The sequence below is a fragment of the Pinus tabuliformis genome, chromosome J (assembly GCF_031772625.1).
Source record: "Pinus tabuliformis cultivar Carrire ecotype Pingquan chromosome J, CPIR1, whole genome shotgun sequence".
Lineage (NCBI taxonomy): Eukaryota > Viridiplantae > Streptophyta > Pinopsida > Pinales > Pinaceae > Pinus > Pinus tabuliformis.
The window spans coordinates 196,099,117-196,123,394 of NC_142295.1; the positions used below are offsets into that span (position 1 = coordinate 196,099,117).

Below are 24,278 nucleotides of genomic sequence, written 5' to 3' on the forward strand. Positions count from 1 at the left end.
TAAAGGAGATGGAGAAAGAATTGGATAGCTTGATTAAGCTCAAACAAGCTAGTCTTGATGATGCTTCTACAACTATCATCCTAACAATTACCATTATTGTACCTTCTACTTTGGCAGCATACTTGGCCCCCACAGCTCCAATGGCCACATCACTACCATCATCTACATCAACTACATCAGCAATAGGGTCTATAGCAACAGGGTCTACAGGTGATGAGGCAAATAGGTTGGACAAAGGAATGGAAGAAATGTCCATTCAGACCACTAATATGAACAAGCTTAAGGAAAAAGTGACCATCCTGGAAGTAGATTACAAACTTTCCCAAATCATGCACAAAGAAGAACAGCAGAAATCCACAAGGATGACCGAAAGAATCAAAAACCTGGAGAAGGAACTAACATTGAAAGAACCTCTAGGTCAGGCTGAGGAGCAACTGTGGGCCAATATCATTGACTCTGTCAATGATATTTGGCCATCCATCCAAGTTATTTTTAAACAGATTGATTTAATAAAGCAGGCTACAAAAGCCATTCAAAGAGTCAAAGCAAAACTTGGAGGCATGCCAGAGGAAGCTACAAGGATCATTCATTTCGTCAACTCCAAGAACAAGTATGAGCTGCAGGAACTAGAGATACTTGACAGACTAGGTACAATTTTGGAAGTGAAGAGGGTCCTCACGAAGAGGAATTTGATGTTAAACCTAGAGGATAAGTGCCAAACCATGTAGTTGGCCATTGGTAGATCATGGTGAAGTTTGAAATTTTGAGGCAAAAGGGTTTACCAAATCCCTTGGTTATCAAAAACAAGTTAATGACACAGGAAGACTATAATAAAAAGGTCAAAGAAGTGGCCAGAGATCAGGTAAATACTTCATCCTTGAAGGGTATACCTACTAGAAAAGTATTGTATCAAACTTTTGAGAATTTGTTTTACCTCTAGCATGAGGTAAAACACCTTTTTTGCAATAAGCTTACTTTTTCCAAGTATACAAAGGCAGATGAGATCTACAGGAAGATGCTCAATATTCAATTAGCAGATGCTGAGACATGGGAAAAACTAAATGATTTACTGTAGAAATACACAATAAAAATGTAAAATATACAGTAAAAGTAAAGGGCGTAGTAAAATGATATTGACAGGTCAGCCAGGTCAAAGTGTATCAGATGAAAGTGTATCAGATGAAATGTCAAAGTAAATAGAACATCTAGCATGAAGACCAAACAACAAATCAGGTTAAAGTGAAAAATATCAAAATATCAAAGCCAACAGAACCTAAATAATAGGGAGAGCAAGCAACAGTTCGATAGCTGTCTATATCTTCTTGAATGAAGATAATTTTTTCTCCTAGATTAGTTCCCAGGATAGTTTGGGATATTTTGTAAATTCTTTTTGTATAAATACTTCATAATTCGAAGTATTCACAGTGGATTGCTATATATTTTTAGAGTTATTTTGATCTTAAACCTAAGGGTTATTGTACCAATTTTCAAATCGACAGACTAGAGCAAGTAATAAAATGATTGCTCTACAGGATTCATGAGATGAGCTATTGCAGTGAAGTATCTTCTTTGTCTTATTTTGTTACTTTCTTATGTGTTTCATAAACTTAAATGTTATCTAAATTTATATGAATTAACTGGAAATTTAACTCAGAATTTTTTTAAGTACACTCTATTTTGCACAGTTAATCATTTATATGTTTTCCTCTAATATCCGGATTTGAGAACCCATAATTTCTCTCCCATCCTGGTTGACCCATTTCATTTCTCTTCATAATACAATCTAGGGAACACTTAATTACTCCCCGGATCCGATTGGAAACCATTTCACCATCAAGCCTTTGAGATCTGTAGTAACTCCTCTATCTTCCCCTGTAGACACTATTTTTAAAACTTGATCCAGTCCTATTTGTCTAGCATTTTGACCCCATAGCCTAATGGTAAAAGCAACCCTATGTTCATCTAAGTAAGTGATCCCACCACCCAAATTCAAATCAAAAACCCAAACACAATCATAACTGGCCTAAAATCAAATAACTAAACAAAGTTAAATCATAAAGAGAGAGCCCTCTCTGAGATTAGGAAGGCTAGATCCTGATCTCCAAAGTTGGTTTGTGGTTACCTCCATCATTTCTTTTTCTGACAACTTGGAAGAAATTTTGGAGTGATAACATAGTGGTGACCATATTGGGGACTTCGATCCTCAGTGAAATAAAACTTTAAAGAAACCTTAAAATTTCGTCTTGAGCCCTTCAAGGTCATTTTAATAAGTTGTTCTTAAAAATTTTCATAAAAAACAATTAAAAATTTAAAATTATGGCTCCTAAGAAGACTCAGTATACCAGGGAAAACCCAGTTCCAATCCCTGCTACAATAGTTGATGACCCAGATAGAATTTTAAGAAAACCAAAAAAGGTAGAAACTCAAGCAAGTAGTAGCTAGTTAGTTAAGTCAAATTCACTCCCTGAGGAGTTGTCAAATTTAGAGGAAATTCCATTTGATTTGTCATTTGATCTCTCATTGTTTAGAACTAAATTAGAGAATGTAATTCATGAAACTGTGTTAGACCCTAATTTTATTCAATTCATTGAGTCGAAAAAGGTTCCCATATATCCAGATTTAGATAAATTTGTGTTGGATACATTTGACAAGTTAGAAGCTTTAACCTCCACATTAATAAGCCATATATATGATGCTTTCCTTCAACAATTTGTTGAACTAACTGCCTTTACTGCTGTTGCCTCTGAAATTTCTGCACAATCTTCAAATACTGTAAATACACGTACATTTACTACCACCTCATCAAAAATATCCACACAGTCCATTCCCCTAAACCAATCATTCAACAACTTCCTATCCAACCAAACACCTCATCCTCATCTAGTTCATCTCCATTTGTTTCAAGAACTTCCTCAAGTACCGGCACCTTATGATGCAGGAGCATCCAACACCCTTAGTCAAAGGGAGGAATCCAAAGCAGAGCGAACAGGAAGACGTGGACCAGGGGAGCAAAAAAGGGAAAAATATGTTTTAAAATAGATTTAAAGACGGAATGGATAAAGTCTCAAGGAGACTTATCAATGTAATCTGCCATGTGTTATATGCATGTATGGGTATGAGAGCTTTAGGGATTTTATGAGAGGATTGATCGGATCCTTCCATGATCTGATCTAACAATGTTTCCATATAAATATGCATTGAACCTGCATGTTCAAGAGAGGAGATATACAAAGAAATAGATAGAGTGTGTAATCAGTGCATAGACTGATGTAGTCGGGAGGAAAAACCATGCTAAGGCTGAAATTATTTAGCCTGTATTCATGCTGTGTATAATGAAAGTTAGGTGCATTGTTGATGTTGTGTGTGCCTGCTTGTCATATAATTGTGCCTTTCAAGTTCTGTTATGTATATATGCGTGAATGGTTTGAAATCCAGCGTTTATAAGTGTGTTCAAATGTTGCAGGTTGATCGACCATCGATCACAATAGGATCGATGGTGATCTAATAAAATATTGTTATATGTTATGTCGTGTGTGGAAACCAGTGTTTGGCAGAGGAAATCATTTAACACATAATTCCATCAATAACAAGTAGAGCTAAGTACAGAGGAATTAAAGAACTGATGCACAGGATCCGTTAGATCTGTGAGATCAACGGTCTTGATTATAGCGCATCGATGGAGGCCTTAGGCTATTATCAAAACCCAACCATCACCGCAGAGCGATCAACGATAAATCGAAGGATCCTGGACCATCGGGTCAGAAGCCCAGATCAACAGCCCAGATGTGATCAACAATCACATATCGGAGAGGCTAAGGGACTTGGATAACAGAACAGCGAAGGGCTGATACGCCGATTGTGATATTGTTGATAAACTAATCGGCGATTGGGTAGTCAGAGTCTGGAGGAGATCGGAGATCGGAGGTTGGAGCGGCACTGTGGAATGGCGTGAAGGATCGGACCCGCCGATAGTTTTGAACATGGGTGCATAGAATTTGGAATCTGATTATGTATTCCGGAACAGAGTTTCATGGTTTTCCCGTGTATTTTGTAATCTGTGTTGTCGAAGGGTTAAGGCTTGAACGCCTATGTGTAATGCCTCTGATGGTGAAAAAGACTTGATAGTGTAATAGCTCCGATGAAGTATAAGTCCACGGTTAAAGGATTAAGGCCTAAGGAAATGCTTCCGATAGGCTTAGTGGGCCATAACCCACAGGCCTCAAGATCAATTTGTTTAGGGAAAGAGATTTTTTATTTACCCCCAAAATATCTTTTCATCAAGTGGTATCAGAGCAGAAGAAGATTCTGCGTGCAAGGGAAGATTAAAGAACGAATCTAGAGAGAAAGAAGAAGGAGCAGGAGGTATAGTTGTTTAAAGCTGGAGAGTTATGGTCTTACTATCGTGCAGAGAATGACAACAGAAGGTGAGAAGATTGCAGTAAACCTTTTGCATGGAGTGCTCATATGGTTCCACATGAGAGAACCTGAAGGATGACAAAAGACTGAGTGAGGAGGGTTTGGTGAGGTATCGTGTAATGGAGGAAGACTATTACTGCAGAGGTTTGGCTGCAGCTCACAGAAGACCATGAAGGCAATTCCACTCAAGAAATGGAGTGGGTAGAATTGCTAAGGACAAGGAGAAGCATATGACAAGGAGTTCATAAATTTTTGTGCCTCAGGAGTCTGATGTAGGAGCATCCAGCACCCTTAGTCAAAGGGAGGAATCCAAAGTGGAGCGAAGAGGAAGATGTGGAACAGGGAAGCAAAACAGGGAAAATTTTGTTTTAGAACAGATTTAAAGATGGAATGGATAAAGTCTCGAGGGGAGTTATCAATGTAATCTGCCATGTGTCATATGCATGTATGCATATGAGAGCTTTAGGGCTTTTACTAGAGGATTGATTGGATCCTTCCATGATCTGATCAAACAATGTTTCCATATAAATATGTGTTGAACCTGCGTGTTCAAGAGAGGAGATACACAGAGAAATAGATAGAGTGTGTAATTAGTGCATAGACTGATGTAGTTAGGAGGAAAAGCCGTGCTAAGGCTGAAATGCCTTAGCCTGTATTCATGCTGTGTATAATGAAAGTTAGGTTCATCGTTGATGTTGTGTGTGCCTGCGTGTCATATAATTGTGCCTTTCAAGGTTCGTTATGTATATATGCATGAATGGTTTGAAATCCAACATTTATAAGTGTGTGAAAATGTTGTAGGTTGATCGACCATCGATAATAGTAGGACCGATGGCAATCTAATAAAATAGTTTTATATGCTATGTCGTGTGTGGAAACCAGAGTTTGATAGAGGAAATCGTTTAACGTAGAATTCCATCAATAACAAGCAGAGCTAAGTCCAAAGGAAATGAAGAACTGATGCACAGGATCCGTTAGATTTGGGAGATCAATGGTCCTGATTATATCGCATCGGTGGAGGCCTTAGGGTGCTATCGAAACCCAACTATCATCGCAGAGTGATCAACAATAAAGAGATGGAACCTAGACCGTCGGATCGGAAGCCCAGATCGATGGCCCATATGTGATCAACAATCGCATATCGAAGAGGCCAAAGGACTTGGACAACAGAATAGTGAAGGGCCGATACACCGATGGTGATATCGCTAATAAACTAATCGATGATCAGGTAGTTGGAGTCTACAGGAGATCGAAGATCGGAAGTTGGAGCGATGGTGCGGAAAGGCATGAAGGAGTGGACCCGCCAATAGTTTTGAACGCCGATGCATAGAATTTGGAATCTGGTTATGTATTCCAGAGCTAAGTTTCATGGTTTTCCCATGTATTTTGTAATCTGTGTTGCCAAAGGGTTAAGGCTTGAACATCTATGTGTAATGTGTCCGATGGTGAAAAAGACCCGATAGTGTAATAGCTCCGATGAAGTATAAGTCCATGGTTAAAGGATTAAGGCCTAAGGAAACACTTCCGATAGGCTTAGTGGGCCATAACCCACAGGCCTCAAGATCAATTTGTTTAGGGAAAGAGATTTTGATTTACCCCCAAAATCTCTTTTCATCACCTTACCCCTAGTCAAGCTAGAATCCAAGCCATGGGAGACCGATATGCACCTCTCATTTTACTTGCACAACTCCATGTCATGCCCCGAGATTATCAAAGCAAAATCTTTTTGTTTGATGCTACTCGTCAGTACACTGCCCAACAACATGTGAACAAAATGGCTTACTATTTTGAGTTACATAATATAGATGAATATGATTTCCAAATGAGGTTGTTTGCCCAAACATTAACTACGGACGTCAAAAAATGGTTCAAAGCTTTACCAGATAATCATATTGCAGATTTAACTGCTTTTCATAGATTATTCATTAATAGATGGGAGAGAAAGAAAAACCATCTGCAAATACTTTCTGAATATGATAACATTAGAAGAGCTCCTAATGAGTCAGTTCAGGATTATTGTACTATGTTAAATAGCATCTATAATAAAATCCCCGCTAATCTTAAGCCTCCACCTGACCTAGCGTTAATTAAGTTCCCTGATGGTTTTGACATTGACATGTCATACTAGTTAAGGGAAAGAAACCCTGAAACATTTGAACAAATGCAAAGTAATGCTGTTAGTGTAGAGGCCAACCTATTAACCAAGAAAGCAAGAAAGAGAAATGAAAAGAGAGTCGTTGTAAAAGAGGAAACTTCCACTTCTGATGGTAAAATAGATAGTTTAGAAAACATGGAAAGAAAAACTCAGTGGGAGAACCAACAACCACCCCCAATAAGAAACCCCAAATTCAAGAAGAACCCTAACACTGGAAATAATGCAATACGAGATCAACAAATTAGACCACCCTTCCAGGAAAACTAAGCTGAGGGTTCACAGAGCCATGAAGGAGAGGATGAAACCTAGATAAACGTATTAGGAATAAAAAATGAAGATGTTGTTTTTCTTACTCAAGAAGAACATGAATTGTATATGCTCCAACAATTGCAATTAGGATCTAGGGAAACTTTTGACTTTAAACAGGGTTATGAGTCAGCTATATATGATGTTCACGAATGGTATATCTTAGAAGTAAAAAGAACAATGAAGCTCCCACTAAAAGGTCAATCTAGACCTGAACTAAAAAGATAACAGAAGCTCATGTCACTAAAATTTTACAAATCCTTCGTAGGGGAACACAAAAGATTTCTACCCCAAAAATTGTAGATATAACTTAATCTGAAACTCAAACTGAAATAGTCACTCAAAACATTCCAAGTACGAGTAATCAAAACAAAATCGCTGAAACACAAGCTGAAATGCCAAGTAGTGAAAAACAAGATAAAAACACACAAACTACATTTGTTAAGGAAGATCTTATTCAAACAAGCAAAGCTCAACTCACTTTCAGCCTCAAGACTGAAATAGAAAATTTGAAAATATCTGTCCCTTTGACTGAGCTAGTGAAAAGTGAATCCTATAGATCACATAAAATTTAAATATAGGTGAAGGGGAAGATGTAGTCTATTTGAATGATTGTCAACCTAAGTTATTGTTTGGCCCTAAGGTAAATGGTACTCATCAACAAGGAGGAATCCTTCCTTTCTACATTAGCCTGAACATTCATGAAAAAGTATTACATAATGCTATGATAGACTCAGGGGAATCCCATAACTTGATGGCAAAAGAAATCATGGAGAGACTAAAATTAGATATCACCAGACCATATAAGGATTTGTTTTCCTTTGACTCTAGTCAAGTTAAGTCCCTTGGCTTCATTAAATATTTATGTGTAACTCTAGTCCAGTGCCCAGCAAAGAGTATTGTGATGGACATAGTAGTTGCAAACATCCCACCCAAATATGGAATGTTGTTAACTCACTCATGGGGAGGAAAATTGCAAGGATCATTGAAATTAGATATGCCATATGCCACCATATATGTTTTTGGTCAACAAAGAAAACTATATAGAGAGACCTTGATGAAATACATGGTGAGTAGTGCAGAAAAAACACAAAATTTCCCAATATACTCCATGCATTCTAATATGGACTATTTCATCTTGTACAATTCAGACCATGACAAAAAGAAAATCACAGCTGAACAACAGAAATACAAAACAACTGACAATGAAAACATTTTTCATGAGTCCCTATGGCATTTAGATTTTGATGGATCTTTGAGTAGGTTAGGGGTAGGAGCAAGAGTGTCGATCCACAATATGGAGAATAATCATGCCGAAGGTCATGAATTTAGGTTAAATTTTAAATACCCAAATAACACAGCGAAGCATGAAGCTCTGATCTTAGTATTACAAATGGTTAGAAAACTTGGAGACAAGAGAGTTTCTATACTTGGAGACTCGGAATTGATTATTAAACAAATTAATGGTGAATACTCTGGAAACAATCCCAGAATGAGTCAGTATACAGACACTGTCCTAGATTTGATCAAAGACCTTCTAGAAACAAACTTTGCTGCCATTCCTATAAAACAGAATATGCAGGCCCACAGTTTGGCTACTTTTGCCAGTACCTGCAAATTACTTTTTTAGCGCAACCATCAATACATCGCAGAAGTGAGACATAGGCCCGTCATACCAGACAATTTGAAGTATTGACATATTTTCTCACAGGATTCCCAAATTTATGACTTCATGAATGCTGAAGGTGAGTTTCATAATTGTAATATAGATACAGACTATACATTAGACAATGACATAGATAGTGGGATAGATGTAAATATTTTAGATATAGGTAAACCTACTAATTTCACTAAATTGGAAGTAGATAACTTATAAAATGTAGAAATAGAGGAAATAATGAATGATGATCCTAAAATTCTTAATATTAAAAATAATTTTTTCTCTAAGGGATTAGTCCCCTTAGAAGATTTGTTTGATTCCAACGATATAGCTAGGAAATCGAAAATGGAGCATTTGAGAGCAGATATAGAAGATTTTAACATAGGAATTGAAGAAAAACCTAAACTCACTAAATTATGAAAAGTCTTACCTCCATATGAAAAGGTTAAATACATAAATCTATTTAAAGAGTTTCAAGATGTATTTTCATGAAGTTATGTAGACCTAAAATCTTATGACACCAACATAATTCAACACAAGATACCAATCAAAGAGGATCATAAACCTTTTAAATAGAAACTTAGGAGGATTAATCTAGTTCTTATGCCATCTATTGAGAAAGAAGTTAAAAGAATGTATGATGCCCAAATTATAGCTCCCATTAGATATTCAGATTGGGTTTCAAACTTAGTCACTACTAGGAAGAAAACTAGAGAAATCAGACTTTGTGTTGATTTCAGAAATTTAAACAAGGTCTCATTAAAAGAAAACTATCCTCTACCAAAAATGGACCATATCCTTCAGAGGGTAGTAGGCGCATCCAGGATTTCACTACTTGATGGATTTTCTACATATAACCAGATCTTAGTTCAACCAAAGGACCATGCCAAAACTGCATTTACTACTCCTTGAGATACCTTCACATATTTGAAGATGCCTTTTCGATTAATGAACGCAGGAGCAACATTTCAAAGAGCTATGGATATAGTTTTTGCCAAGGAGATACATGATTTCCTAGTGGTTTACCAAGATGACATCACAGTCTTTTCTAAATCTGATAATGAATGCCTAGATCACCTAAGAAGAGATTTCATTAAATGCAAGAAATTTGGTATTTCCTTAAATCCCAGAAAGACACTCTTTGGTCTAGAAGAAGGAAAATTGTTGGGACATATAATATCCAAATATGGAATTAGAATAAATCCTACTAGAATAGAGGAAATCTTGACCATCACCCATCCTAGAAACATCAAAGAATTGCAGTCATTTTCAGGTAAAATTAATTTTCTTAGGAGATTTATTTCAAATTTAGTAGAATTGATTAGAGAACTAAATAACATGTTAAGGAAAGATTCAACACTTAAATGGACAGTGGAGGCAATGCAGTCCTTTGAAGCCATCAAGGAAGACCTAACCAAAACTTGAGTCCTTGTAAGTCCTGATTTTCAGAAAGATTTTATAATTTTTTCTTTTGCTTCAGAACACACCATTGCAGCAGTCTTGTTGCAAAAGAATGACCAGGGATATGAACAACCAATTGAATTTTTCAATAAATCCTTAAGGGATGGTACACTCAAATACAACATAATGGGAAAACAAGCACTAGCTTTAGTAAAGGCTATCAAAGATTTCAGAGTGTATGTTTTGTATTCTCACATCATTGCTTATGTTCCAAACTCAGTAGTAAAGGACATTTTGACACAAAATGGGCCTGAAGGAAAAAGAGGCAAATGGATTGCCACTATTTTGGAATATGACATAGAAATAAAGCCCACTAAACTTATCAAAGGCCAAGGTTTAGCCAAACTCATGGCTGAATCAAATTGTCAAGCCCTAGATATAAATTTCATTGGTGCCCTTGATGATCAGGAAGATATGGCAACTCCACAGATCAGTGAACCTTTTACTGATTCACCTTGGCATGCAGATATCATATTTGTATTACTGAACTTACAAGCTCCTCCTGATTTAGCAAGAACTAAAGCTAGTTTTTTGAAAATGAATTCATTAAGATATTGTATCATAGATAATGCTTTGTTTGGAAAGACAATGGTGGTATTCTATTAAATTGTTTACTGAAAGATGAAGCTGATAAAATTATGTAAGAATTTCATGTAGGAGATTGTGGAGGACACTTGTATTGGAAGACTACTGCTGACAAAATTCTGAGGGTCAGTTTTTACCGGCCCACTCTTTTTGTAGATGTTAAGAAACATTGGACCTCCTATCATAATTTCCAGATATTTGAGGTAAAAAGAAAGCTTTTGCCTTTACCTCTCAAACCCATTTCCACATAAATATGATTTCAACAATGGGGGTTAGACTTCATTGGAGAAATACACATAGCCTCCTCAGCCCAACATAAGTGGATTTTGATAGCCACTGATTATCTTACCGAATGGATAGAGGCCATCCCTTCTAGACAAGATACAAACTCTCTCATTATCTCCTTCCTAGAAAACAATGTCCTGTCAAGATTTGGATGCCCCCAAAATCTCATTACTGATAATGCAGCTGCTTTCAAGTCCAAGAAGATGGTAGACTTTTGTAACAAATACCACATCACCCATGGCCACTCCACTGCCTATTACCCTCAAGGTAATGGAGTTGCAGAATCCTCTAACAAAAGCCTTGTCAATATAATTAAGAAATTACTGGAAGACAACAAAAAGACATGGAACAAAAAGTTGGTCAATGCCTTATGGGCAGACAGACTAACTACCAAAAAGTCCATTGGTACATCTCCCTATCAGTTAGTATATGGGATGGATGTTGTTTTTCCATCCTCTTTGGGAGTGCTAGTGATGAAGATCATCCAGGAGTTGCAGGTAGAACCAAATGATATCCAGAGAAGGATAAATCAGACCATACACTTGCAGCAGACCAAAGAAGAAGTATATGTAAAATCACAAGTAATCCAGGAAAAAATCAAAAAGATATTTGATAAAAAGACCAAAGCTGATGATTTTTACATAGGTGATAAAGTTCTTAAGTGGGATTCAAGAAGAGAAGACAAGGGAAAACATGGAAAATTTGATTTTCTGTGGCAAGGCCCTTATGTCATTTATGGTTATAGAGGTAACAATGTTTTTTTCTTGAGAGAGATAGATGGATCAGATCTACCAGGAGGACCTGTCAATGGTAGAATGCTGAAGCATTATTTTTCCACAGATTAACAATAGTTCACTTTAATTTACTCATTGTATATAACAGTGCAGAGTTTAGATTGGATTGGATGGTAATCTTTGAATTTGAGGCCTAAAGAGAAGGCCCTGAGCTTTGAAAGGTTCATCATCATAAGTATGAATAAAGCATAATCACAGAAGAACAACTTACAAGGTAACTTCAGTCACATTTGCAAAGGCTATTGAATTTAAAGTTCTTGACATTTCACCAGGAAATGCCATCCCCATGTGGAGCCACTGATAGGGTCCTATAATAATAGGATTCATAAATTTGAATTGGCTATGGTTAGTCTTGTAATATTGTACATACTTTTGCTTTTTGCAAAAATGTTTTCCATATTAAAAATTAAAAAATTTAAAGTGAAAAAGATAAAAAAAGAAAAAGAAAAGATAAAAAAAGTTTAAAATGTGAACCCCAAATAAAAACAGATCATGAAAGTGTGCAAATTCAAGTGCCACTGCTTTTACTTTTATGTGAAAAATAATGGTTGTGTGTAGCTTGTCATAAATGCCACAACCCATGATAGTCAAATAGCTTAATCTTGACTAATTCATGCTTTAAATTTCATGTTTATAGATAGAGAATAAAGATCTAGCCAAATTGTTTAACCTTGGCAGATCAGTAGTTAGGTAGAGAAATAAAAATGTGCTCATAAGCTTAATCTGAGCCATTGGAAGTTATAAGGTTAGAATTAGATAGTTTTCTTGTCAAAAGAAAAGGAAAGAAAGGGTCTGCTAGCTTAAATGCACCCAATAAAATGAAGAAAAAATGTTAGGATAAGTAAAGGGTAGGTAGAAGAAAGGTTGCAAATGTACAAGGTTGTTAAATCATAAGCACATTTATCATGCTTAATCCTATGTTTCAGTGTGCAGGAGCATTTATGAGAGTGAAAATATGTTCACAAGCTTACTTGATTAACTTCCCCTCATTTCATTTAACCCCCACTACATACTTACTAATTTCCCCATTATCCCATCATGTCTTATGAAAATACCATTTTCCCTTCATTTTGATGCTTACCCCTTGGTTTCACACATTTCCCTAGAAAATTACCCTCCAAAGATCATCCTGCTATCCAAAACCCCTTTTCCCTGGTGTGAAACGCATTCCCCATTGAAAAAATCAACTTCCCCCTTATTAATTTCTCTATTCTACCTCAAAAACCCATAAAAACCTATTGTCCTTAGTTTTTATCCCCCACCACAGTATTTAATTAACTTCTTGATTTATATTTCCCCAACATAAACTTGTTAACCCACCAACACAAGTTCGGTTAAGAAAAACCTCTCCACATCTAACCCTGGTCCCACTCCATTAACCCGCTCATTACATTTTTAATCCCCACCTTACTCATTAATTAATTACAATTAATTGTAATTAACCCCTCAGGCCCTGCAAATCCTGACCCTGATTCCCCTTCGTGCATCTTGACTACGCGACAACCATTAGATCTCCCACCCCCAGATCTAACAGCGCGCATCCATATCGTGCTTATTCCCTCTCCGACCTTTACCAACCCAAGAGCATGCGAGATTCATGGTTTTTCCTGGGCCCTATTCTGCTAGGTGGCAACTCCAGGAGAAACCGCGTGCTCTGAAGGAAATAACACTTTCCTACCAAAAGCGGTGCGATGGCCCCTGAAACCGCCTCCCCGCCAAAAGACAAAACCATTCACTATTCATTTATGAATTCCGTGCCAAATTCTAACCATTGTCGATTAAAAGGCCAAAGAAACCCATTTCAACTCTTTTCGTTCGTCTGAACTGCGAATCCTGCCTAAGCCTTCTTGTGTCACCCTAAGCATCTACAACTAAAATTGACCACTGATTACCTCCCGAACAAGCTCTAGACGCCCCATTCAAGCATCTAGTGCACAACTGAAGCCACTGTACCCTCTATAGTCACCATTGAAACCAGTTTGCAGCTTGAACCACCAATTTCCAGGTATTTTGAGAAAAAACCAGAACGACCCTCTCAATTTGAAAATGTTCAGTTAATTTAAAAGATTAATTAATTTAATTTAATTAATTTAATTTAATTAATTTTCCCTAAATTGAAGAGTATTTCCACCTGAATACCCAAACCCCTCTTTTGAAAACTGCAAATTACCCTCTCACTGTACCAAAGTTCTCAAAGCCTCACTGCTACAACCTATACAAGCCTAATTCACACCTTTCCCCGTAAAAATGGCTTCCCAAAGCTCTCTAAATGTGAGACCTGTGTCAAGCCCTCACATGGACATCAACCATTTGGCACTAGCAGACAGGGATTTCCAAATAAAAGACACTACTACCCTAGACAACCTTCTGAGGCTCCACTACTAGAGTAAGGACAGATTCCTGAACCATGCCATTGACATCCACCTTTGGGAATCCAATTTACCCAAATATCTGTTCCCAGAAGTCCACCGATTCCCTGATATCATACATTTTTGTCATGCCTACTATATCCCTAGCCAAAGAACTAGTGTTGCCCCAAACCAGCAACTCTTATTCACCATTAAACCAGAGTCCATCAATCAAACGCTTCAAATCCAACCTAGCCAAAATCAAACCCCTCTATCCATTGGAGACCTATTGGACCCGTATATCACCTTGGACCTGGTTAAGATAAGGCAAATATTCCAGACTTTCATCACTGAACACCACCATAACACTGCCATGCTCCTACTGATACCCCTCCCTATGCTACCACTATTTTTTCAGAAACTGGCAGACATATAATCACCATGCTCTCATGCATCCTAGGATACACCACAGGTGAGCATGTGGATGAGGTTATACTGGACTTTCTGTCCCTCTTTACCCCAGGCAAGCCTCCTACTATCATGTACAATTATGCTTAGTTCATTACAGACAGGATGCATGAACAATTCACAAGACTACCCACTAAAAGAGTTTTCAAGTACTCTTCAGTGTTGTTTCACATATTTTTATATTACCAAGTAGATAAGTTCCCTGTGAGCATCCAAAAGTTGGATGCCAAGGGAAAAGAGAGATCAGTTGTCTTCTGGATGCCCTTGATCCAGAAATTCTCCATATAATTTACATACAAATACTTCATAGATTCATTCGTTTACCCAGTCATGAACATGCTGACTAGTAACACTCAACCTAGAATCAACCAAGAAATCAAGAAGGTGCTATAGTTGGGTAAGAACAACAAGGTGGGAGACTGGTACCTGCACCAGAACCACACTGAAATCAGGGTTTATCGCTGCCAATTTGCCCCTTACAAGTTTCCCAAATACCTCCCTATGAGGATATTTTCACCTGAGTATTTTAGACAAATCATCAACTCTTATGAGGTCCAATTATTATCTGCTAGGAAGAAGACCCAATTTAAGATGAAAAACCAATTGGGCCCATTCATTTGCAATAAAAAAGAGGTTGGACTAGAGGCTGATAAGATACTACAATAGATGAAGTTCAACAACAACTTCATGTAGCAGTATGACCCTCATGGGGCCATAAACAAGCTAAGACTTAGGGTCAAATTGGGACCTTACATCCACCACCGAAGACCCAACATTGAATAGTTTGCCAACCAATATGAGTGGTTAGAAAACACATTGATTGACATGGACAACACAGTTGTGGATGTTGAAAACACACTCATTGATCTAGAAAAGCAATTTGATTAGAGCTATTTCTTGTAGGTTCCAGAACTAGGGCAACCAATGAGTAATCCTCCTCCGTTATAGACCTCAGCCAATGAGGAGAAGAATCGAAAGAGGAATAGGGAAGAGGCATCCAGTTCTGCCACTGAGACTATAGATGAGTTGTTTGAGCTCAGAAAAAGGCCCAAGTTGAATCATGTGTCTGAACAGGAGGAGAACATTGAATAAGGGGAAATAACTGACACTGAAACAATGGGGTAGAGGAGCAAAGACACACTTGCATTAGGTGAAACACGGCAGCCATCAAACTCCAAAACTCAAATGATTGAGAGACAACAATGTGTTGAGGTTTCTTCCTTTATCAGGCCCGCTGATAGAGAAAAGGACATCAAAGATAGGTACAAAGAAATAAATATGAGGAATGAGAAGTTGAAGGCAGAGACATATGCCCAATACATCAAACATATACCAGCCAACCAAAGCATGCTATTGTCATCCTTTGACATCAAAGTAGGAAAGATACAGGTATCATTTTTGCAGCGCACTCTTCAGCAACCAAAGACCTCAACTAACTATAAGAAGATTGATTTTGAGGTATGGCCAAGGATGGTCATCCCATTGACCAGATAGAGTTCCACAAGCTAGCTGGAGAAATGATCTATTCCACCCTTACAGGAAATGCCATGGTTGGACATAGGTTGCAGGATTCACTAGATAATGTGAGAGCCCAGTACAAATTGGAGAAGGCCTCCTCACAGGCCAAAGACAACAGGATAAAGTCATTAGAGGACTTGGTCATTGAGCTTGGCCATGATCAAAGTGACATTAAGACTCATGAAAAGCTGATCAAAAAGAAGAATGAGGATATAGAAGCCCTCAAGAAACAACTAAAGTTGCCAATTTAGAACACCCACAGACAAAGGAGGTCCTGGAGAGCAAAACCAATCATGAAGAGATGATGGACCTAGTGCTGCAGCTAAATGATCAGTTAAAGGAGGTGGAGAAAGAATTGGATAGCTTGATTCAGCTCAAACAAGATAGTCTTGATGATGCTCCTACAACTGTCATCCAAAACGTTACCACTGATGTACCTTCTAATTTGGTAGCATCCTTAGCCTCCACAGCTCCAACGGCCACAATGCTACCAACATCTACATCAACTACATCAGAAACAAGGTCTACAGGTGATGAGGCAAACAGATTGGTAAAAGAAATGGAAGAAATGTCCATTCAGACCACTGAGATTAAAAAGTGACCACCTTGGAAACAGATTACAAACTTGCCCAAATCATGCACAAAGAAGAACGGTAGAAGTCCACAAGGATGACCGAAAGAATAAAAAACAAGGAGAAGGAACTGACATTGAAAGAACCTCTAGGTCAGGCTAAGGAGAAACTATGGGCCAATATCATTGACTCTGTCAATGATATTTAGCCATCCATGCAGGTTATTTTTGAACAGATTGATTTAATAAAGCAGGCTACAGAAGCCATTCAAAGAGTCAAAGTATAACTTGGAGACATGCCAGAGGAAGTTGCAAGGATCATTCATTTCCTCAAGTCCAAGAAAATGTATTAGCTGCAGAAACTAGAGATACCTGAAATAACAAGTACAATTTTGGAAGTGAATAGGGTCCTCACCAAGAGGAATTTGGTGCTAAACCTAGAGGATACGTGCCAAACCATGCAGTTGGCCATTGATAGATTCATGGTGAAGTTCGAAATTTTGAGGCAAAAGGGTTTACCAAATCGCTTGGTTATCAATGAAAAGTTAATGACACAAGAAGACTACAATAAAAAGATCAGAGAAGTGGCCAGAGATCAGGTAAATACTTCATCCATGAAGTGTATACCTACTGGAAAAGTATTGTATCAAACTTTTGAGAATTTGTTTTACCTCCAGCATGAGGTAAAACACCTTTTTGTCAGTAAGCCTACTTTTGCCAAGTATACAGAGGCAGATGAGATCTACAGGAAGATTCACAATATTCAATTACCAGATGCTGAGGCATGGGAAAAACTAAATAATTTACTATAGAAATACACAGTAAAAATGTAAAATGTACGATAAAGTAAAGGGCATAGTAAAAGGATATTGATAGGTCAACCAGGTCAAAGTGTATTAGATGAAAGTGTATCATATGAAAGGTCAAAGTAAATAGAACATCCAGCATGAAGACCAAACAACAAAGCAGATTAAATTGAAAAATATCAAAAGATCAAAGCCAACAGAACCTAAATAACAGGGATAGCAAGCAGCAATTCAATAGCTATCTCTATCTTCTTGAATGAAGATATTTCTTTCTCCTATACTAGTTCTCAAGATAGTTTGGGATATTTTGTAAATTCCTTTTGTATAAATACTTCATAATTTGAGGTATTGAGGGTGGATTGCTATACGATTGTAGAGTTATTTTGATCTTAAACTTAAGATTTATTGTACCAATTTTCAAGTCAACAGACTGGAGCATGTAATAAAAATATTGCACTACAGGATTCATGAGATGAGTTATTGCAGTGAAGTATCCTCCTTGTTGGATTTTGTTACTTTCTTATGTGTTTCATAAACTTAAATTTTATCTAAATTTGAACGAATTAATTGGAAATTTAACTCATAATTTGTTTAAGTACACTCTGTTTTGCACAATTAATCATTTATCTATGATATCCAGATTTGAGAACCCTTAATTGCTCTCCCATCAGAGTTGACCCCTTTCATTTCTCTTCATAATCCAGTCTAGGGAACCCTTAATTGCTCCTTGATATGATTGGAAACAATTTCACCATCAATCGTTTGATATTTGTAGTTACTCCTCTATGTTGCCCTGTAGACACTGTTTTTAGAACCTGATCCAGTCTTGTTTGTCTAGCATTTTGAACCCATAGCCCAATGGTAAAAGCAACCCTCTGTTCATATAAGTAAGTGATCCCACCACCCAAATTCAGATCAAAAACCCAAGCACAATCATAGCTAGCCTAAAATCAAATAACTAAACAAAGTTAAATCATAAAGAGAGAGCCCTCTCTGAGATTAGGAAGGCTAGATCCTGATCTCCAAAGTTGGCTTGTGGTTACCTCTATCATTTCTTTTTCTAACAACTTAGAAGAAATTGTGGAGTGATAACACATTCCATATAGCAACTGATGCATCTGATACTGGTATAGGAGTTGTGCTAGGTCAACTTGAAGTCAAGAAGCCATATGCCATCTACTACATTAGCAAGGATCTGACTCCAATAGAATTAAATTACACAGATACAGAAAAATAGTGTCTTGCAATAGTACATCCCATTAATAAATTTAGGAACTACATCATAGCTTATCAAATATTTAGGCCGATAGGCCTTCCTATGCATCAACAATTGTCAACACTTTTAATCTGAACCGTTTGATCAAGTTTGACAGTTTCAACCGTTGATTTGAAGTTGACTGCTTTTTCCAAATATTTCAGTTGCCTTTTTTTCACCTCCAGTTCTGCTGTGCATTGAACCTAGCCCTTTGAGTTGCATTGCTGTTTTTTCCAATTCTTTTGTCACTCTCGCAGATATGCATTACTACTTTTTCCAATTCTTTTGTCACTCTCGAAGATATTTTCACTGCCCTCCCCCACGTAGACCACATCCACATTTCGATTTTGGGTTGGAAGCGAATTGAATTTTGCCATGGCGATCTTCTTACCATCCAAAGCTTCTAAGTTGTGTCTAAATCTGCTTCGCCCAGGTTGTTTGTTACAGAGAGCACCCTGTAGTCTTGATGGCTCTGTATATGGTAATAATGATTCTAGCTTTTAGGGTTCATCTGGTTTTCACTGTCGAGAGTTTGGACATTACAAGAAAAATCCCTTGCAGGAATGTGGCTTAGAACATGGCTGGAGGCTTTTAAGCCATCGTGGGCTGACCACTGAAAAGGGTTTTGATGAGTATTCTGACGAACAGTTGGAGGATGATGCTGAAAGACGGGTTTGTTTCTGAACAAAAACAATAATGGAAGTTATGTCTTATGCATGTTAGGAAGTGAAGTCAGGAATCAGTATACAGTTGCTATATAGTATCAAAATCTAGCGGTCTTAGATTTGGTCAATGGGATCTGTATCAGCACAAAACAATAGAGTAGCTGTATCATTGCTATTGCAAGGTTCTTGGATGAATTTGGTTTTGTTTGTTTATGTTTATGGTTTAGTGCCCTTCGAGACCTACGCGGTCTCTAGGACCTCTTCTGAGAATAAAAATGGGAAAATTGGAATTGAGTTTAGTTATAAGATACTAGAAATTTTATCAAGAATGTTGCCTTTTTAAAATAGATCTAATGTTAGATCAGTGTGTTAGATCAATGTTTAAAATAGATCTAATGTTAGATCCGTGTTTAAAATAAATCAATGCTAGTAGGTAATGATATGCTTCTAAGTCGTGATACATCTCACATCTGAGATATGCTGCTCATCATTGAACAAAAGTATTTTATAAAAATAAATTCTCCTGTAGTCATCTCCAATGGGTTCCTTGGCCGGAGAGCCTAGGAGGAGGTGTTTTCTGTTTGAGATGACTTGAGGTATACAATTTGTACAGGTTCGTTCTTCTCCATGGGTTTTACGAGACAATTTCAAAATAGGGTCATGATTTCAACAGCCATGAAGTCTTTTCATTAGGATAAATGACACAGCCCTTATAACAGAGTTTAATGCAAAGCCCTAGAAGTGCACAGCCAAATTTTCTGTTAAGGAGCTTTTAAGAATCATAAGCACTAGCAAATTATATTTTCCCCATTTAGCTGTGAAAGTATTCATTTAAATTTTATTTGTATTCTTTATCGTCCTCCTTGTTATTGAGTAGTGTCCATTTCGAGGCTTGTAGAGAGTTTGGACTGAATTAGTTTCATTGCTTATCAATGATAATCAATTGATCAAATTTCTGGCAAGTCCTTGTTATTGAGTTGTGTCCATTTGGAGGTTTGTCGAGAGTTTGGACTGAATTAGTTTCATTGCTTATCAATGACCATCAGTTGATCAAAATTCTGGTCACTAGTGGTGATACTCGTCAAAATTGGACTGGTTATAACCAATTTAGTGAAACTTACCCTCTATCTGGTTTGAGAGGTTAAGTTCGCGGTGATTCCCTTTCCAGGCATTTCAAGAGCTATTGAGATATTCCAAATTGCATATAGGGGTAACCTTTAAAATACAGGCCTGCATATATTTGACATCTGAAACCTGCATCTGTGTCAAGATTATTTAATTTTCATTTATAGACTACCATTTATAATTTGAGATCTTGATGATGGCTGTTGAATCTCATTCAAATTGAAGCATGGTTGTACATGACCTTATTTAGAATCATCGCTTATGTTATCTATTGCAATGTGAGCCTGAGCATATTTTCATTTGGAAGTAGTTCGGTAAAAAAGCTCTTCCATGTGATGCCCCTGCTGCAGTTTGACTGAGACTTCAAAAATGCATTTCGAAAGCTCAATATACAACCAATTTATTCAAAATTAGTTATTAATTCAACATAGTTAAGACCTGCTTGAAAACTAGGAAGAATCAAAGCCATGTAGAGTAGAGATTGTTATTGTAAACTGCAGATTTAAATGCTAGAAAATGAATGATTACTCTTACAATTCTGATTTTAAATTCTATTTTTGAATTGATAGTTTTTGGATGTTCCAGGCGGGAAAGTTGAGCTCACTTATGAAATGAACTTCATATCCGAGTCTTCGAATAAGCGTGTACCTTGCTACAGGGTTCTGAATGAGGTTGGGTGTCAGATTTCCACTGATGCAAGGGCTAACCAGCCTGCCATACGGCATTAAATGCCCGGGTACATGCATGCTCTATAACAAAATAGCACACCGCCCTTATTTTTAATTTATGTAGCCACCACGTGTCCGTTATATTTTGTTATAGAGCATGCGTGTACCCGGGCATTTAATGCCCTATGGCAGGCTGGTTAGCCCTTGCCTCCACTGATGGCTTCAGTCAAGTGATCTATGTACTTATTAATATTTGATGAGTTCCCTTGCTGTGACGTGGACTTCTCTGATGTATATTTAATCACGAGTTTATATGTGACATCAATATCCATAATTTTGATGTCTGACAGATTAGCAAAGACTTGGCATTGAAAATGTATGAGAGTATGGTAACTCTTCAAGTTGTGGACACCATATTTTATGAAGCACAGAGGCAAGGCAGAATTTCTTTTTATCTTACGTGTAATGGAGAAGAGGCCATCAATATTTCATCAGCAACAGCTTTGACTATTGATGATGTGGTCTTTGCCCAGGTATATAGTTTGATCAAGATGTGTTAGTTTAGAAATTTAAAATGAAAGTGTTTTCGAAAAATTATCTTAATCGGCTTGTTCAGTGCTAAAGACCTTGGCTGAGAATGGAATTTTAACTTGTATGGTTGTTCTGAAGCAAGAGCTAGTCTCCCAAATTCATATACACCATGGTTTTGCAACCTTTCCATATAGATAATATCACTTTTAAAAGCATCCCAGCATCCCACCAGGGTTATGAATTGTTTCATTAATAAGCACCTTAGGTCTATATTATTATTCTAGAAGCCTTTTATAGATGGTTGAATGTACTGCCAAAATACTTAAGCACTACAGTAAGCTTAACCGAAAGAGCTTATGTTATTAATGTGTGTAGTATCGAGAACCAGGGTCCTTATTTGGCGTGGTTTCACAATGCAAGAATTTGCAAACCAGTGCTTTGGGAACTATGCTGATTATGGCAAGGGGCGCCAGATGCCTATCCATTATGGATTTAATGCATTGAATTACTTCACAATATCATCGCCTATAGCGTAAGGGTCTCCTTCACTTGAATGGTAGTTATCTTTATAAATTTAGATATCAGGTACATTATGTATTAGTTTTATTTTGTAAACAATCTTTTGGGCTGATTGGGAGTTCTTACTACATTCCATGTATCATGTGTATTTTCCAGGACACAACTTCCTCATTCAGTAGGTGCAGCGTATTCCCTAAAAATGGACAAGAAGCAAGCTTGTACAATAACTTTTTTTGGTGATGGTGGCACGAGTGAGGTCAGTCTCCGCTCTCAACCATCACATTTTTTTACTGACCCAGTTATCCTTCCAAAGAAAGATGTTATCTTAATCTGTGCTCCTAATGTCAGTTCAAAATCTCTATTGCTTTTAACTGATGCATTTCTCCTTTTTGCCTCAGGGAGATTGTCATGCTGCCTTAAACTTTGCAGCAGTTCTAGAAGTTCCAGTTGTATTTATTTGCCGAAACAATGGATGGGAAATCAGTACACCATCGTCAGAACGGTTCAAAAGTACTCTGCATATTTAATAAGTTTGTATGCCTATTTGTTACTAAAAATGACTCTTTTGGAAGGGCACTCTAATTTGATTGTCTATTTGTTCCCTATCTTTTGGCAAATTCGAGGTGATTGTGTAGTTGTTAGAGGGCAAGGTTATGGGATAAGAAGCATTCGTGTCGACGGGAATGATGCACTTGCTATGTACTTTGCAGTTAGCAAGGCATGACAGATGGCAATTGATGAGTTTAAACCAATCTTGATAGAGGTATACTTTCAGTGTTTTTCACATAGTTCAGATTCCATTATTTCTTTAAGAAAACTTTACAAGAAACCAAAGGGATGCTTCCCCACATTAGTGAATAATATCCTTAATAAAACTATTAGTATAAACTAATACATGTAACCCAGTGGGATTCAAACTAGGGACCCTGCTGATTTTTAATCAGCAAAATGCCCAACAATATTCATGACAACCCATTGAGTTAACTCCTTACACTTCACATGCTGTTTTATTGTATTCACTTTGTTAAAGTCCAACCATTTCTTGAATCCTAATACTTTGTTGGGACAAATAGTAACAAAAGAGTTGTGATCTTTTATGGATTTTAATTTATGGTTTTAATGTTTCATCTTCACTTTCGGTACATGAACAACATATTTGTCCAAACGAATCTGGATTTGTATTTATGTTTTTTCTTGGATGTTGACAAATCACTAATACTTGGCTATTTGTAAGGGGATCTAGCAATGCTTGTAATGTATATCTTTATATAGTACATTTATGATGAAGATGAAGATGGTCCATTCTGATTATTATATTGGCAGGCACTTACATACCGAGTAGGTCACCATTCAACATCAGATGACTCAACGAAATATCAAAGAATAGATGAAATTGAACATTGGAGGTTGAAGCATGACCCTGTGTCAAGGTTTAGAAATTGGCTGACTCAAAATAACTGGTGGACTGAGAAGGCTGAATTGAACCTTCGGACTGAAATACGAAACGCGATATACTTGAAATCCAAAGCCTCATTTTGCATAGAAAAGTGTTTTATGGCATTCACTATCACAACTTTGATTTAGATTATGTCATTTGTAAACAACTTTGAGCTGTTGATAATCCACATGAACCATGTTCGGGAAATTAACTTTCCTTTTGGTCTGTATAGATTTCACAGGCAATACAAATTGCTGAACGCATGGAAAAACCAAGCATTGAAAATCTCTTCTTACCCTGTTCCGTTCGATCAGGTGAGACACTTTCAACTGTTGATTTGAAGTGTGACTGCTTTTTCCAAATATCGGTTGAGTTGCCTTTTTTTCATGGCAAGATATTTTTACTGTTTTTTCCCATTCTTTTATGTCATTCTTGAAGATATTTTTACTGCTTTTTCCCATTCTTTTATGTCACTCTTGGCCTCAGAGTTAATTGTTTCTTTGGTCTGCCAATTATTGTTGCTGTTCTTCTTCCCTGGCTTTTGGCAAGCACTGTTCTTCTTCCCTGGCTTTTGGCAAGCACTGATTAGTATTAAATTATATACCCCATACACCAATTAAAACTACTTGCGGCCAACTCTTTAGCTTTCCTCATTCCAACGGGGAAAGCTGCAAAAGAAGGAACGAAATGCTTTAATGCCGGCT

General features: G+C 37.2%; 1 pseudogene; it reads left to right on the forward strand.

Moving 5' to 3' along the window:
* Positions 1 to 19,003: 19,003 nt before the first annotated feature.
* On the forward strand, positions 19,004 to 24,201 carry LOC149226351 (2-oxoisovalerate dehydrogenase subunit alpha 2, mitochondrial-like; annotated as a pseudogene).
* Positions 24,202 to 24,278: the final 77 nt, after the last annotated feature.